Source organism: Anabrus simplex, chromosome 2, assembly GCF_040414725.1.
Source record: "Anabrus simplex isolate iqAnaSimp1 chromosome 2, ASM4041472v1, whole genome shotgun sequence".
NCBI lineage: Eukaryota > Metazoa > Arthropoda > Insecta > Orthoptera > Tettigoniidae > Anabrus > Anabrus simplex.
The window spans coordinates 1222026242-1222042956 of record NC_090266.1 but is presented as its reverse complement, the minus strand read 5'-3'; the positions used below and the strand labels follow the sequence as shown (position 1 = coordinate 1222042956).

At 38.3% G+C, this 16715-nt stretch overlaps 1 protein-coding gene across 7 annotated transcripts in view; it reads right to left on the bottom strand.

Moving 5' to 3' along the window:
- LOC136864815 (josephin-like protein) overlaps positions 1-15963 on the bottom strand; it is a 255723-nt gene extending 239760 nt beyond the window's left edge. For 3 of the 7 annotated variants that reach the window (XM_067142246.2, XM_067142242.2, XM_067142249.2), the window contains exon 1: positions 15715-15952. The gene's annotated coding sequence lies outside the window, so the exon portion shown is untranslated. Of the gene's footprint in view, positions 1-11672; positions 12647-15714 lie in introns of all 7 variants that reach the window. The other 4 variants (XR_011017868.1, XM_067142252.2, XM_067142243.2 and 1 more) reach the window with 3 other exon arrangements.
- Positions 15964-16715: the final 752 nt, after the last annotated feature.

Sequence of the window (16715 nt, the reverse complement as noted above, 5' to 3'; positions counted from 1 at the left end):
AGAAAGAAAGTTCAGATGTTGTTTGAATGTGTTATTTATTTACAAATTTACTTGCTTGAATAATTACAAAATTAAACTGTAAAGAAGCACAAAAAATATTTGTAATTAGACTAGTTCAGGTCTACCCTCAATACAAATGTTCCCTAGTACGCCAGACTTTGGGTTATATAAAAAAGCCTTGTAGAGCAAATTTATCAGTCTATTAATAGCAGCCTGACGAGTAAAATCTCCTTACAAAGTAGGTAAGTGTACATTGTCATTGCAAAATATGGAGATCCTCTATTTATTTGAGTAGCAACCGCACCCCGCTTATTTTCCTTTCTGCACGAGCTACAGGACTGAAACCTACGCCGATAGATTCAAATAGCATGTTTCCGAAGTCGAACTTCAGGAGTCATGTTTCTCCGATTGTTAGTTTAGCGGCTAGAGTATTAAACATAACCTGTCTATTTGTTATGGAGAGACTATGCTACCTGTATTGCTTTAATATAGCGCATGCTCAGTGTTAGCCACGGTAGTCTTGCTTGGTTGATAAGTAAAAAAAATTTTTTATTTTTCTACAGGTAATTTAGAAGTGATCCTCCCGATACTCCCACAACTACAGCAGAAGATTGTGACTTCACACAAGATATTTATTCTGGTAAGTATTGAGTCATTTCTAAAATACATATAAAGCATAAAGCGCATCACTTTACTGTGGCCTTGTCTTTACCAAACATTTTATCAAATATATATGGTTACATGCTACTTCTCGGTAAATGAAATGTCGTATGGCTTTTGGTGCCGGAATATCCCAGGATGGGTTCGGCTCGCCAGGTGTAGGTCTTTCTATTTGATGCCCGTAGGCGACCTGCGCGTCGTGATGAGTATGAAATGATGATGAAGACAAAACATACACCCAGCCCCCGTGCCATTGGAATTAACCAATTAAGGTTAAAATCCCCGACCCGGCCGGGAATCAAAACCGGGACCCTCTGAACCGAAGGCCAGTACGCTGACCGTTCAGCCAACGAGTCGGACTACTTCTCGTTAGGACAAGGCAAGAGATGATTTTTTTTTTTTTTTTTGCTAGGGGCTTTACGTCGCACCGCCACAGATAGGTCTTATGGCGACGATGGGATAGGAAAGGCCTAGGAGTAGGAAGGAAGCGGCCGTGGCCTTAACTTATTCCAGTCTGGGGCTTAATATCCCTTACAAACGTTCTGGACTGGTCATTTTTAAGGATTTTTAAAACATTATATCTATGCACTTTTTTTTTTTTTTTTTTTTTTTTTTTTTTTTTTTTTTTTTTTTTGAGCATCTAGTTTTGAAAAACGCTGTTTGTATTATGTCAACTATCACTTGAGATTTTAAAACTGTTTATATATTATACCATGTTATGCGAATGGAGGAAAGGTCTGACTGAAAACTAAGCAAGAACAGTTTTCTGAAATACTGTTATGTTTACCCTATTTTGCCAATATAAAATGTGCGTTGCAATTACAAAACAAAAATAATGGGTACGATATAAAAATAATAATTTTTCAACAATAGTAATAATTACAATAACGAAAATGGGAACTCTTATGAAATTTTATTTTAATTGATAAATTTTGTCAAAAGTTACTCAAATGTAAAATTATTGTTTCATTTACCACAAAAGACTTCTGAGAAAGAGAAAATACAGTCTTCCAAACAGGCAACTTTACTAATATATAGACACACTTACGTATTCACACAAGTATGAAATACGCGGGAACATGCACTAGGCCGTAAAACGAACTCCAGTCATAATGACATGTAAGGAGTTGTTTTGAATTCATGTCAATAATATGTTAATTTGCGCATAAACTTATATCATAAAATATCGAAAATATAACTTTCATCAAGCACATGTTTACCGCGAGAAGCCATGTCTTAGAGCCACTGAGTGACAACATCTACTGATGCACGTTGATCGAAAATATCGTAAATTCTCTGACTTAGACATATAACACTGCCATCTGCTTAAATACTCTCGTAACTAATACGTTAAGAAACACGATGTAACCACCAGAAAGCGTGCATAGCTCATTCTCGATTTTTAGTGAATTGTCAAACGTTAGTACGGGCTTAGCTCGCAGCGCGGCCTGAACGTAATTTCGACCGCTGCGAGCATAGCTCGCAGTTAGACTGGAAAGAGTTAATTAAGGTACAGCCCCAGCATTTGCCTGGTGTGATAATGGGAAACCACGGAAAACCATCTTCAGCGCTGCCGATAGTGATCATCTCTCTAAGTGCTCTAAAAGAAACAAGTTAATTCATATTCCTTCTGTTGCGTAATTCAACCGTGGGAGAAGCTACGTCCTCGTAATCGTAGAGACCAGGGTCATTTAACTACTAGACACGTCTAGATTATTTTAATAAAGCAATGCTCCTTAATGTTTTTAATTCAACTAATTTAATATTAATACAGTATACTTTTGGTGTTTACTTGATGTATGAGGAGATGAAGATTCGTTTTAACACAAAATGTTAACTATAACGGCTTTGGTGTACTATACAATATGGCTTAGCACCTTCAACTTTCCAGCGATCAGTGCCATTTAAAAGCAAGGGTAATACGCTAGAAAGAGTCTTGCTTTTGTACTAGTGACGTGACCTTGAGAAGAAAACGGCTTCCTAGACGTGACATCTTGAATCAGCCTTCTGTGAGTATCCAAATTTTTCATTTAGTTGTCTCGGCTTGGCAGTGTGCCTTAGGAAGTATATAATAACTAAAGTAGATGCGAGTTGTTGTTATTATTATTATTATTATTAACAATCAATTCGCTTCAGGCTCTCTCTTAATAACAATAGTTCTTTAAAGTCGCTATTATTGATTCATTACGACTAGTAGTTTGAGCATTTATTTGAAAAGGAGGCTAGGATTGGGAAAACGTTTGCTCGAAGTAGAAGTGGAAAAACTACAGAAAACCACTTCTAGGATAAGCTGAGGTAGGGAGGGATCAACCCACCTATTCTAATTTTTGCCTCACGAGGCTGGGCTGAGTGTACCTCGTACCAACCCTCAGACTAGAATTAAATTTCTTAACAAGTTCTTTAAAACAAGGGAGAATTCCTCTCTCCTATCCCATCGTAGTCGTAACTTTTCGCTACAATCTACCGTTCAGAGCTCTTAAAAGCTTATAAGTATTAGGGTATCAGAGAGTGCTCGAAGCCGCCTGTATCTGTAAGAGGCTCGCTACTCACAGAACCGCTCTACTTATTAGGATTGCGTATGATAACAGGAAGTTGAGAGGCCTAGATCTGTAAAATCACATAAACTAAAGTAGTGGTAGTTGTTGTTGCTTTATGTATGGGTGTGATATATCGTGGTCATCAGCCTCGTGTGCTTGTAAGAAATTGTATGTAGAATTTGTTTGATAACCTGCGTTTCTGTGATAAATGTAGTAGTGTGTTAATTACAGCGAGGGACTGATTTAGGCACATTGTGGCTTAAAACTCGGGACCACCCCGTAATTTGCGTAAAAGAAATGCAGAAAATTGGCGAAGGAAACCACATTAAGGTTGGCTGCTGTTAGTGCTAAAATTTAAACTGTTCAATTCGAGGGTTTGCTGCACTTCAAACACAGTTGCGGTGCATAAATGAACACAAGCGGTTTCGCCACCGAGTAAATAATAATAATAATAATAATAATAATAATAATAATCGTTTGGCCTCAGCTACCGTGTGCAGACATTTCAATTTGACGCCATCTGGCGGTCTGCTCGTCAATTTTGACGTTCCGTTTTACTCTAGGCCACCACTAGATGGCAGACCGAGTAAACCGAAACTCTCTTGGGCGTCTATGGCTGAGATTTAATGAATATTGTCGGGTAAACACCAAATGTGTCACCAGAGATCTTTTACATGCCGACATCATACAACACGGAGTGTCGAATGGAACTTTTTTCCGCCCTTCAAAAATCCGACTACCTCTGCCGGGTTTGAACCCGCTATCTTGGGATCCGGAGGCCGACACTCTACCGCTGATCCACAGAGGCCACCGAGTGAAATCGTAGTCTATCTCCATAGCCGTGCGAAGTATGGTATATCAAGTGATACGTACACTGCATACTTTAAAATCACATGCCCTTACAGCTATATACTAACCTTGTGTATATATTGCAACAATACACACCAACGTACATAGCAGTGCGCACTGCATAGTCATAAAGAAACCTACTAAGCTAGCTTTAACTTTAAAAACCGTGCGGGTAGGGCCGCGCTGCTGTGATCTTGCATTTGGGAGATAGTGGGTTCGAACTTCACTGTCGGCTGCCCTGCAAATGGTTTTCCGTGGTTTCCCATTTTCACACCAGACAAATGCTGGGGCTGTACATTAAGACCATGGCAGCTTCCTTCCCACTTATGGTTCTCTCCTATCCCATCGTCGCCGTAACACCTATCTGTTTCTGTGTGACATAAAGCAGATTGCAAAAACATGTTTATACATGTTAGATGATGTCGGCAATTCTTTTAAAATTGTTTAACACCTTTAAATGATTAGCGATTCATGTTGTATATAAGACGAATAGGTTGCACGCTTTCTGTTAGTTTACTGTTAACTGTCGAGCAGTCCACATCGTGGTAAGATCTCTCGCCCTTAATCTAGTATAGGCTACCACTGTACTCTACACAGATGTGTATTACATTATATGAGTAAGTGCCTAGTAGATTAAGTTTGTAATAAACAGCTGAAGTGAGCATACATCATTCTGTTTCTCTCACTTCCACAGGTGTGATCTATTTTTAAAGGAGAATCTGTTAGGAGAAGATAACACCTATCATGGAGCAAACTATTCCAACCTATGTTTGCAAGAAGTGTGGAAAAACCTTTCTCCGGGAATACCACAGGAAACGTCATGAACTGTCGCGTGCACAATTCTATCACTGTACAACGTGTGGAAACGTATTCAACAATGTCTACAACGGACGACGTCATGAAGAAGTTTGCGATATATCATCGCCTGCAAAGAAGGTAAATGCTGAACCCACTAAACATCACTTGCTGTCGATGATTCCTGATAATAATAACGTTACTGAATAGGAAACTTCTTCCGAAGGTCGACTACGGTCGTACTTTATTCGATGTGATACGTGCGAAGACTTATATGTGTACCCCCAAGAGACAAAAGATCTGGCAGTTAAGGCCATACTAAAAGAACTTTGTGTTCATAAGTCCGTAAAAGTTAATTTCATGGCTGAATGCCAGTTCATTAACATACACGGAGACACAATAGTTCGCACTTTCAAAACTAAAAATGACGTCATATGTCTTGAAACAGATCTTGACAAATTTATTCAGGAGAAATTTAAAAAGTTAATGTCGGAAATGGAAAAATCAACGCTTAAAGGGAGTAACTGGTCCTTGCTAGCTGTTGATGGGACAAGAGTAAAAATTAACAAGTATACCCCTCTGCGTGGGATAACCTATATACCGCTACCAGCAAATATCGCTGCTAAAAAGGCATGCATAAATACTGAAAACCATGGAGACGAAAGGTGTTTCTTATATTCGGTACTAGCGAAATTCGTTAAAAAGCATCCTCAACACGTTAGCAAGTATGCAGGCTCTCGCGGATATTCCTAAATTTGAAATAAATAATAATATTTCTATAAACGTTTTCGGACTGGATAAAAGTAATCAAATTTATCCTCTAAAGGTAGTTGATGTGGAGTTATCTGATCGTGATCTTCTTCTACTAAGCAATGATTCTGGTGTTGGTCACTGTGTGTTTATAAAAGATTTCGAGAAGCTTGTAAGCTGTCAGCTTACTAAGTATAAGCATAAGGTGGTTATATGTAAGCATTGTTTCATCCACTTTGATAATCGGTATAAAGCAAGTGGTCAAGAAAAGCTTGAAGAGCATAGAAAATTCCGTCTCCAGCAGCAAATTGCAAGAATAGAAATGCCTACAGTTAAAAACTGTTCTAGAATTTAAGAATTTGTCAAAATTTGATGAAATTGTCGTATGTAATATACGCAGACTTTGAGAAGATTCTGACTCCGGTTCAAACATGCGCACCTAGCGATAATGTAAGTTATACAATGCCATACCAAAGTCATACTCTTATGAGCTTTGCTCTGTACGTTAAGCCTGCTACATCTGTTGAACACATAGCAACTAACTTGCCAAAGAGCCGTACGTATATCGTGGACCAAATGCTGCCGAGAAGTTTATAGAGTATCTAACGTCTATAGCTACTGAAATAAGTCAAATATACATCAGAAACACCCCTAAAGCCTTGACAGATGAACAAGAACAGGAGTTCCAGGCGTCTACGATCTGTTACCTATGTTGTAGAGAATTTACCGAGGATAACTGGAAAGTGCGAGATCATTGTCATATTACTGGAGAGTACCGCGGAAGCTGTCGCAACGCTTGCAATTTAAAGTGTAGACTGGTTAGTTACATCCCAGTGTTTATACACAATCTTAGTGGGTATGATGGACACTTTATAGTAAGGCAGCTGGGATGCACTACTGAGCGAGTAGAAGTTATTCCTAGTTCTGAAGAGAAGTACATCTCCTTTACTAAATATGTTGGCAAGATAAAGCTTAGATTTGTGGATACATATCAGTTCATAGCTAGCAGCTCGGATACACTAGTAAAAAATCTAACGTTGTGTCCTGAAACAACCAAATACTTTGGACGAGAAAATTCTGTTTTAATGACACCAAAAGGCGTCTTTCCGTATGATTACCTGGACTCCTGGGAAAAATTAAATGAAAAATGTCTACCCCCTAAAGAAGCCTTCTTCAGCAAATTAAAACAAGATGATATCAGTGACGAAGATTATGAAGATGCAAACAACGTGTGGAATCATTTCAACGTAAAAACTTTGGGAGAATACAGCGATGACTACTTGACTTCTGACGTACTTCTCTTAGCAGATGTTTTCGAAACGTTTCATGCTACTACCATGGAAACCCATAGAGTCGATCCGGCCCACTACTTCACTGCGCCTGGACTTACGTGGGACGCTATGCTGCTCTATACAGGTATTAAACTGGAGTTACTAAAAGATTAGGATCAGCTACTTATGGTAGAGTCTGGTATACGATGTGGGATATGTCAAGTTTCACATCGCTATGGAGAGGCTAATAATAAGTATATGTCGGATTTCGATCCTGAGAAACCATCCCAGTTTATTACATATGAAGATGCTAACAATCAGTATGGTTGGGCTATGTGCCATCCCCTTCCTTACGGAGAATTTCAGTGGGTCTCCCCAGACACTATTAATCTAAATACGCTGAAAGAAGACAATCCGTACGGCTACTTTTTAGAAGTAGACGTTGAGTATCCTCCTAAACTACATGCGCTTCATAATGACTTACCGTTCCTTCCAGAAAGTATGAAACCGGCTGAGTCGTCTGTAACGAAAAAATTAATACCGGTAACTCATCTTGGAAAACGAGAACATTACGTGGTACATTACATGACCCTCCAACAAGCTTTGAACCGGGGACTGCAGCTAAAGAAGAAGGTACATCGAGCGCTGAAATTTCGACAGTCATGATGGCTGAAATGTTACGTAGAATTTAATAACGATCTCAGAAAGCAATCTAAGATCGACTTCGAGAAGGACCTCTATAAAATTTTTAATAATGCAATGTTCGGAAAAACTATGGAAAACATTCGCAAACGGATAGACATACGTCTTGTAACAGATAGGAAGGTAGTAGCAAAACCTACCTTCATCGACAGAACGATCTTCGGACCCAACCTGGCGGCCATACATATGGCGAAGCGGAAACTAGTCTTCAACAAACCTATCTATATTGACATGAGTGTACTAGACATTTCCAAAACACTTATGTACGACAGGCTTACAAAACCCGCTGCTGTGTTAATGGCGGTTTCTACCTTCTTTCGTCCTGACTGGCTTGAAGTACACTATGCAACCCATACACCTTTTTAACACCAGCATACCTCCCAGGCTTTGATCGGTCGATGCTAGAGCCCTCATAGAGGGTGTAGATAACTTGCTACACTTCGGTCAGACGGGGCTACAACCCTCGCAGTGGTGTTAATGGCAGTTTTCTACCTTTTAGCGTCCTGATTGGCTTGAAGTACACTACGTAACACATACACCTTTTCAACACCAGCATACTTCCCAGGCGGCTGTCTTGCCTCCGGAGCCCTAGCATTAGAAAGTTGCACACGGCCGCCATCTTGTGCATTAGTCCCTAGGCCATCTCCTTAAGTCCTATGTATACCGCCTATCCTACCCTAGACCAGCTTTCTCCATAAGAGCCTATATATAGCCGCCATCTTGCCCATTCGCTCCTGGTCCAGCTCTCGGTGGGTTAGTCCCATAAGAGCCCATGTATAGTGGCCATCTTGTTGCCCATTAGCCCCTGGGCCAGAAGCGGTCTATTATCACTACTTACAATTATTATTAAATACTGTTTATATAATGTTGATTTCGTTCTCTTGGGTACTTTGTCATCCCATAAAAGCTCTCTGAATTAATGATAAAATGATGTACCTTTACTTAGTATGTTATTAATTTCAGGGTTGATTTCATTACTTCCATTAATAATGCTACCCAGATATGTAAAGTGTTCTACATTCTCTAACAGTTCTCCGTCTATGCTCACTTGGCTTCTCTCCTTCTCTTTTCCACAGTGCACGACTACATTTTTCATTTTTTTTTGTTTTTTTTTTTTACCATTCCAAATGTCCAGTCTCCTTTGTACTTAATTACCACATCATCTGCAAATACCAAAGCATTAACTTTATCACTACCGATACTCTGTTTCACACGTTTTCTATGATTTCATCCATCAATATAATAAATAATAATGGCGACAGTGCACTTCCTTGCTTGAGACATTTTTTTTAGTATAAATATGTTTCAGAGTCACCACTCTCCACTTTTACTCTCATGATACAACATTGTTATCTTGTTAATTAATGATCTTGGTACATTCCTTTCCCATAGGCATTCCCATACATGTTCTCTCTTAACTGTATCATAAGCCTTTTCCAAATCCAAAAATACGAAGATGATTTACTTTTTCCTTTCCAGGTGTTTTTCCATTATTGTTCACACTGTAAATATCAAGTCTATTGTTGATCTATTCGGTCTAATGCCATATTATTCTTCCTCTTACTGTGTTTCTATTATATCCCTCAGTCTTTTGTCTATGACTTTCTCCATTATTCTTAGCCCATGTGATGATAGGGTTCATCATCATCATCATAATCTGCAGTTTCCAGCTGTTGGCCAGGTCTGCTTATAATAGAGTTATACGTCTATAATTTTCACATATCTTCCCATTTCCTTTTTTTGAACAATGGTACAATGCTTCCTTGTTGCCAATCTTCAGGTATCTTTTCATCCTTCCATATGGGATTGAGGGCTTAGTATAGCCACTGCAGTCCACTGCTTCCTGCTACCTTAATCATATCAGCATTGAATTTGTCTTTTCCACTTGCTTTACGTCTGGTCATTCCTTTCTCCATCTATTTCAATTTTTTTATCTCCTTCTTCCACCAAACAGTCCTCATTATAAAGTTTTTCAAAATATTTTGCCGTCACCTTCTGAAGACTCTTTTCCTCATGTACTATGGATCCATCTTCTCTCTTTAATGCCTTAATATTTTCCTTGATTTATTCCTTTCGATTTTATTACTCTGTATAACAGTTTCTGATTTCCTCGACTATCTTGCTCAATTTTGTTCGTAAACTCTCCCCAACATTTCTCCTTTTCTTTCTTTACTTTTAGTTTCAATCTTTTATATTCCACATATTACCTTTCTATATTATTTTCATCACTCTGATATGTTTTTTTTTCTTTAACCATTTCTTTCTTCAATTTGTTCCTTTCTTTGATTTCTGTTCTTATTTTGTCTGTCCACCACAATGTCTCCTTTCCCTTAACCTTTGCTTTTGTTTTCCTGCATACCTCAATTGCTGCTTCCACAAATGTCTGTCAAATTGTCCCACTCTTCTTTTCCACTTCGTATGTCTGTATTAGGCAACTTCCTCTTTATACAATCTTGGAATACCATTCTTTTATCCTCCTCCTCCAGTTCCCAAATCCTGATCTTTGGTTTCTTAGTCAGTACAATTTTAGGGATTATTACTTGTTTTAATTCCATAATTAATAATCTGTGATCACCTTCCATACTTTCACTGGGGATTATCTTCGTATTCATGACGTATTTTCCCCATTCTCAGTCTGTTGTTATAAAATTGATGAGTGTTCCATATTGTCCATCCCAACTATATTGGCTGATCTTATGGCTATTCTTCTTCATAAACCATGTGTTCTTTATTTCAGGTTATTTCTGATAGAAAAGTCCAACAGTTTCTCTCCATCTTCATTTCTTGAGAAGTAGCCTACTTGTCCGATATTCAAAATCATCACGTTGCTGAATTTGTAATGTTTGTAGGTTTAAGGCTACCTGTATGTGTAAAAAACAAAAGTGTAGTTCCATTTAAGAAAACAAAGTTAGCATCATTATCTCAGAAGATATCGGCGCCATTAAAAATTATGATGATTAGTCCCTTGGTACTATTACATATGATATAAATCATCTTTGGTCTGTATTGACAAATTACAATTAGCCTAAAATATAGGATTTTTATCCATCTTATTCAATATACAATTAGCTCTTAGAAGATTAATATCCACATCAATCTTGGTCCGATTTAACTAGGCCTACTAAAACAGGCAAAATTCAACAAAATTCTATTATTTATTTACAAAACTAAGAACTTTATAACAATATTTACATATGACGAGAAACACGCAAGAACTTTTCCACCAAATAAGATCGCAATGAGAGGATATAACTTTTAAAAGAAACTTTTCACACAAATGCCTTTATATTTGAACTGTTTTATAACATTTTGATGTACTGATGATGACCCAAAGGATTGAAAAATGTTAAGAATGCTATTTGCTGATATAGTAATTTTGGAAAGGGATAAAGAGAAGTTAAAAAACAATTTAATGTAGTAAATGGGCTTAGAGAATCAGTGTGGAGAAAAATAAGTCAATGGTGGTGCAAGAGGTAATGACAGAAGGAAAATGAGCAATACAAATTTCAGACTAAGATGCTATAGTTGTAGGAGAAGTTAAAGTACTTCGTAAGTGAATTAATGGAGATTCCAAAACTAGATCTGAAAATCAGCACAAGGGTACAACTTCAGACTTTTCTACCACACTGTAAGGTATCTACCATGGAACAAAGCTGTACTCAAAATGCAAGCAGAAGACCAGGTTGCTTGGTTAGTTGTCAGAAGCCCAAATGCCAAATAAAAAGTTTCTACATTGCTTTAGAATGTCATGATCATTACTTTGCTATGATACAGGTCTATGTGTAATAATTTAGCCCTAACGAGCCAAGATTGAAAGCTCCAACAACATATGTTAAAAGCATTCGTAATAATTAGTAATAAATCTCCGAGGAATGCTCTGATTATTGAGCACAAAATAATGTATGTGTATCTATAGAACAAGGGATCCAAGAGAATCAATTTTTTTACAATTTGTTTTATATCACACGGACACGGATAGGTTTTATGGTGACGATGGGATGGGGAAGGCTTAGGAGTGGGAAGGAAGTGGACGTGGCCTCATTTAGGGTACAACATATATTAAAAGCATTCGTAATAATTAGTAATAAATCTCTGAGGAATGCTCTACCTGGTGTGAAAATGGGAAACCATGGAAAACAATCTTCATGGCTGCCGACAGTGGAGTTCGTAACCACCATCTTCTGGATGCATGCTCACAGCTGCACGCCCCTAACCGCACGGCCAACTCGCCCAGTGGGGAATCAATTAGAAGGCCACCATTACATTAGGCCTACTGATATTTGCTGATTAATTTTTGAAAACTTGGAGAAGATTAAATTATTCATTACTGAAATAAAACTAACATTTTGCTTTCTTTTAACAGTAGAAAAATAATTTGTTTTATTCCCGTTTAACAATCACTCATCCCATAAAGCTTGGAAGTAAAATAAACCAAAACAAGTTACTGCTAGCCTATTAAAAAAAATTAATACTCTCCATAGGAATTAGCCTCGAACCACAGCGGTTCTTGAAAATTACCAGGAGAGCGGGTTTTTATTACCAAAAGAGAGAGAAAAAAAGAAGAATCACACATGAATTTATAACCAGTTGAGCAGAAGCATAGTTAACTGCTTTAAGTGCTGCCTTCATACAGTTGAGAATGAAGTAGACACCAAATGCCATATTCTGGATTTCTTGTACCTGGCTCAATATAACATCCTAACAGCATTTTATGGCAATGAGGAGATTCTTCAATTCCTGTTTCTTTTTTTTTATTGCTGGTATTATTCATGAGGATTTTTTGGTATCAGAATGGCTTCAATTAAAGAACATGGGAGTGTTTCCACACAGTCACATGCATTGCAGTAACAACAGTATCTTGTGAAAAGCGATTCAACCTCATTAAAAGGATAAAAAGGAAGCAGAGACTTTCCCTGCAGATCACTACATTAGGAGATGTTGAATAAAGCAGTAAATGGACCACCCTCAGAAGACTTCAGACCTGGTGCAGCAACAGTGGTATTTCTCGTCTGAACTGCACCACGTCAGTGGCAACACGACCAAAGACTCCAAATCCAGCTGGGCAAGGCATGAGGGTTAAGCCTGCAAAGTAATGTTTTAAATTTGCATTATTTACGAAATACCAATAATATTTTTTTTTTATTTTTTTTTTGCTAGGGGCTTTACGTCGCACCGACACAGATAGGTCTTATGGCGACGATGGGATAGGAAAGGCCTAGGAGTTGGAAGGAAGCGGCCGTGGCCTTAATTAAGGTACAGCCCCAGCATTTGCCTGGTGTGAAAATGGGAAACCACGGAAAACCATTTTCAGGGCTGCCGATAGTGGGATTCGAACCTACTATCTCCCGGGTGCAAGCTCACAGCCGTGCGCCTCTACGCGCACGGCCAACTCGCCCGGTCAATAATATTTGAGGGTTGACCACGTGTAATCCAAAGATCACACTAAGAGGAATGTTACACAACAGTTCTCATGCTGAATAAGGGTTAGCCTATATTCTCCCATGAAGGGGGAGTTTATGGTAAATGTGAGCTAATTAAATGGAAACTATATTAAAGATAACAGAAAGGGTAGCAAGATGCTTGTAAAGAATGCTAATTTTTTTTTTTAACCTGGTAAAAAAATTTTAAACAGTCTTTAAGCCCTACACTTTGATAAACTAATTAGCATCCTCATCCATTATTCCTGTTCCAACAGTGGAATTGTTTGCTATGATTAGCAACAAGAAATACACTTGACAAGGACTGGACTGAAGGACTAAGTCAGGCAATAAAGTAGCAGTACGTGGTACAATGTAAAGATCATTATAGCTGGACTGAGTGGCTCAGATGTTACAAGCGCCGGCCTTCTGACCCAACCTGGCAGGTTCAATCCTGGCTCAGTCCGGTAGTATTTGAAGGTGCTCAAATACATCAGCCTGGTGTAAGCAGATTTATTGGCACGTAAAAAACTCCAGCGGGACTAAATTCTAGCACCTCTGCGTCTCCGAAAACCGTAAAAGTAGTTAGTGGGACGTAAAGCAAAATAACATCATTAAAGATCATTATACATGGAGGCAAGCACTAATAGCAACCCAAAGCCCAGTTTAAATTAATGAACAATCGCAAGTGTGTGGGAATGATTGATATGTGATATCACTAATTTCGTGGTACCCTAACTGTTACCTCCATGTATGAAGGAGCAAATATTCTACTCAATGTTAAACAGCTCAGAGGATGCCACTATGGCAATACCGTTGGTAGAGGATGGATGCACCTTGACTTATGTGACAGAGTTATTACAATGTCCTCCATTAACAATTTCACATACCCTGCGAAGGTATCAGGAATGGGCTCTCGCAGACCAGGATCCGGTAGAAGCAGTTCAACTTCTGCACGGGATGGCCTTCAATATCTGCATGATGGGCACAGAAGTGTGACGCAAACCAAAAGCCAGCTTGAACAGGTACGAAGTGTGAATGTCAACGAGTGGACAGTGAGGATGAGGTTATGTGATGCTGAACTCTACTCCAGAAGAAGACCTGATAGTAGCCCAGATCTGATGCGTCACTTATGTTTCACAAGAGATCATCAGGACTGGGTTGTTGAACAGTAGAGAACAGTTTTCTTCACAGATGATTCACGGTTTAGCCTCAGATCCAGAGATGGACACAAAAGGGTGCAGAGGAGTGAGAAGGAAGGTGTCCTAAATGTAACTTTTTTTTTTTTTTTCCACAGATAGCCTTCAATGGTGGTTCTGTAATGGTAGGAGCAGGCATCTCCTTGGCTACCCAAAAAGAGCTCTTTGTGGAAGGTGGGTAACTAATGGCCCACTGCTAAATTGAAAAAGAAAAAAAAAAAAAAAAAAAAATCTTGAAAAACATATTTTTTCTATTGCACCATTCATTGGTGAAGACTTCCTGCTAATGCAGGCATGCGGCAAGATATGTCTTTCAGTATCTTGACAAATTAGGGATCCACCTGATGCAATGGCCTACACAGTCTGGATCTCGACTAACTTGAGCATCTATGGAACATTTTGGAAAGAAAAGTGCATAGTCATTGTCCAGTGACTATGCAGGAACTGCAGGAAGGCCTTCAAGAAGAATGAGAGCTTGTTCCTCAAGAGTACAACACAGCACTCATCAGGGCATACCTCAAATGTTCGAAGCTATGACTTATGCCAGAGGTGACAACACACGCTCCTGAATGTGTGTGATTATGCAGAAATGCAGTGCAATAACATCTGAGTGAAATGAAATGAACTGACTTAATCAATGTTATATTTTGATACAAACATGGGTGAATTTAGCATGTTCACCCCAAACACTTCTCTGTAAACTCTCATTTCTCTCAATGGAAACTGGTCTCAATATCTCATTAGTAGGCCTAGAGAGTTCAGTGACAATCAAAGATAAAAACACACACAATTTGGTCATTGATTTAAACAAAGAATAAAACTTAAGTGTTGTGCTTATTTTTTTTTTTTTATTTTTTTTTGCTTGCCAATCACTGTAAGTTCAAACAATGAGAAAAAAACGTTCTCATTAAAAAAATCTTACATTTATAGGCCTACACAATTATCACCATACTGAATCATTTTTCAAACTGCATAGCATAATTTCCTGTACAATAGAGCATAAATGTTGCTGTGCTATTCATCATTAATCGAAACAATCATAATAATAAGACATTCAGAGCATGTAAAGTATGAGGTCTCCTATTCTCAACAATACTAGATACAGAGGCTTTTACCCAATTCATTTTTACAGCTGCATTTCATGGAAATGCATAATGAACGTTGTAAGTTAACTAATTAAAGAACTGACATTAAGTTTACAGTTTAACAAATGTCACAAATTCAGCATTGATCAGAATATTTAATTCGCCGGACATCACCATCCAAAAAATTGATATTAAGGTCTTCATCAACAGTACAGATAACGTGTTTCTAAAAACGAAGTAAATTGATGAAAGCCACGCACGAAGATACCTCGTTAACAACGTTATAAAACTTGTTCATCCACTGAGGTTTTGTGACGAAGATTTAACACAATTATTACACTCAGGGCTGCATAGAATTTTACATCAGAAAAAGTAGCTTAGAATATTTACATACAACTGTGACACAAAGGTTTAACGTACGAAATAATACAATTTTTAGAATTACATACCAACTTAGAGGTTATCCATTACAACCCTTCTATTGACACCATACGTACAGCTTGCTTCTGTTCTGTTCTGTTCTGTTCGTGAAGTTGATTTGGGCTCGTTATTTCACCCAGACACAATACTGTATTATATTTGTACTAGTTCTACACACGCACACAATTTCAATAAAGTAGTACACCAATGCAGTTGACAATGTTTTCTGAGTACGAAGTACAGTACTTGAAGATTGAGGGAAGTAGACCATGCAGCGGACTCACAAAATTGGTTCAAAGCACTTGAAGTAGTTCAGGAAAAGACGTATCACCTAGACAACTGAGAGTGAGGAAATACGTATACAAGACTAGGAGATATAGGAAAAGCACACGGACACAAGGTATACTAATCTTCACGCTAAAGTGGCCGTCTCACCGACTTCTACAAAACATACACACCGGGCCAACATGTAAAGGCCGGTCTCCACTGTTTAACATTTAACACCAACATGTTAAATTTAACATGTTACAGTTGACATGTATATTGTGATTGTGTCTTCCAATTGACTTTGCATGTTAACTCAGAATGTTGTTGTTGTTGTTGTTGTTGTTGTCGGAGAGGTTATGGGCTCTATTATTTCACCCAGCCACTACACTTATTATCGTGATATTACACTTATAATGCGAAATCACACGCAATTAGTCCACTACGAAGGTCACACGCAATGAATTTCACTACGAAGGTCTCAAGAACAGTTGAGCATCGGGTCTATGTACACACCTTAAGTAACGCGAAACATAACAAAGGAAGTGCGTAGAAGCAAAAAACAGTGGAAGCAGGAGTATGTAACGGTGCGAACAATAAACAGACAGTAATTTACAAATGAAGATGAGAGTCATCCAAATATTGATTGATAGCATGTATTAAAGCAGGAGACATATCGGTAAGCAAGCAGGAGACATTGGTGGGGAGAGCTTTCTGAAGACTGAGAAGACGAGAAATAAAAGCCGGACGAAAAGAATCATACACA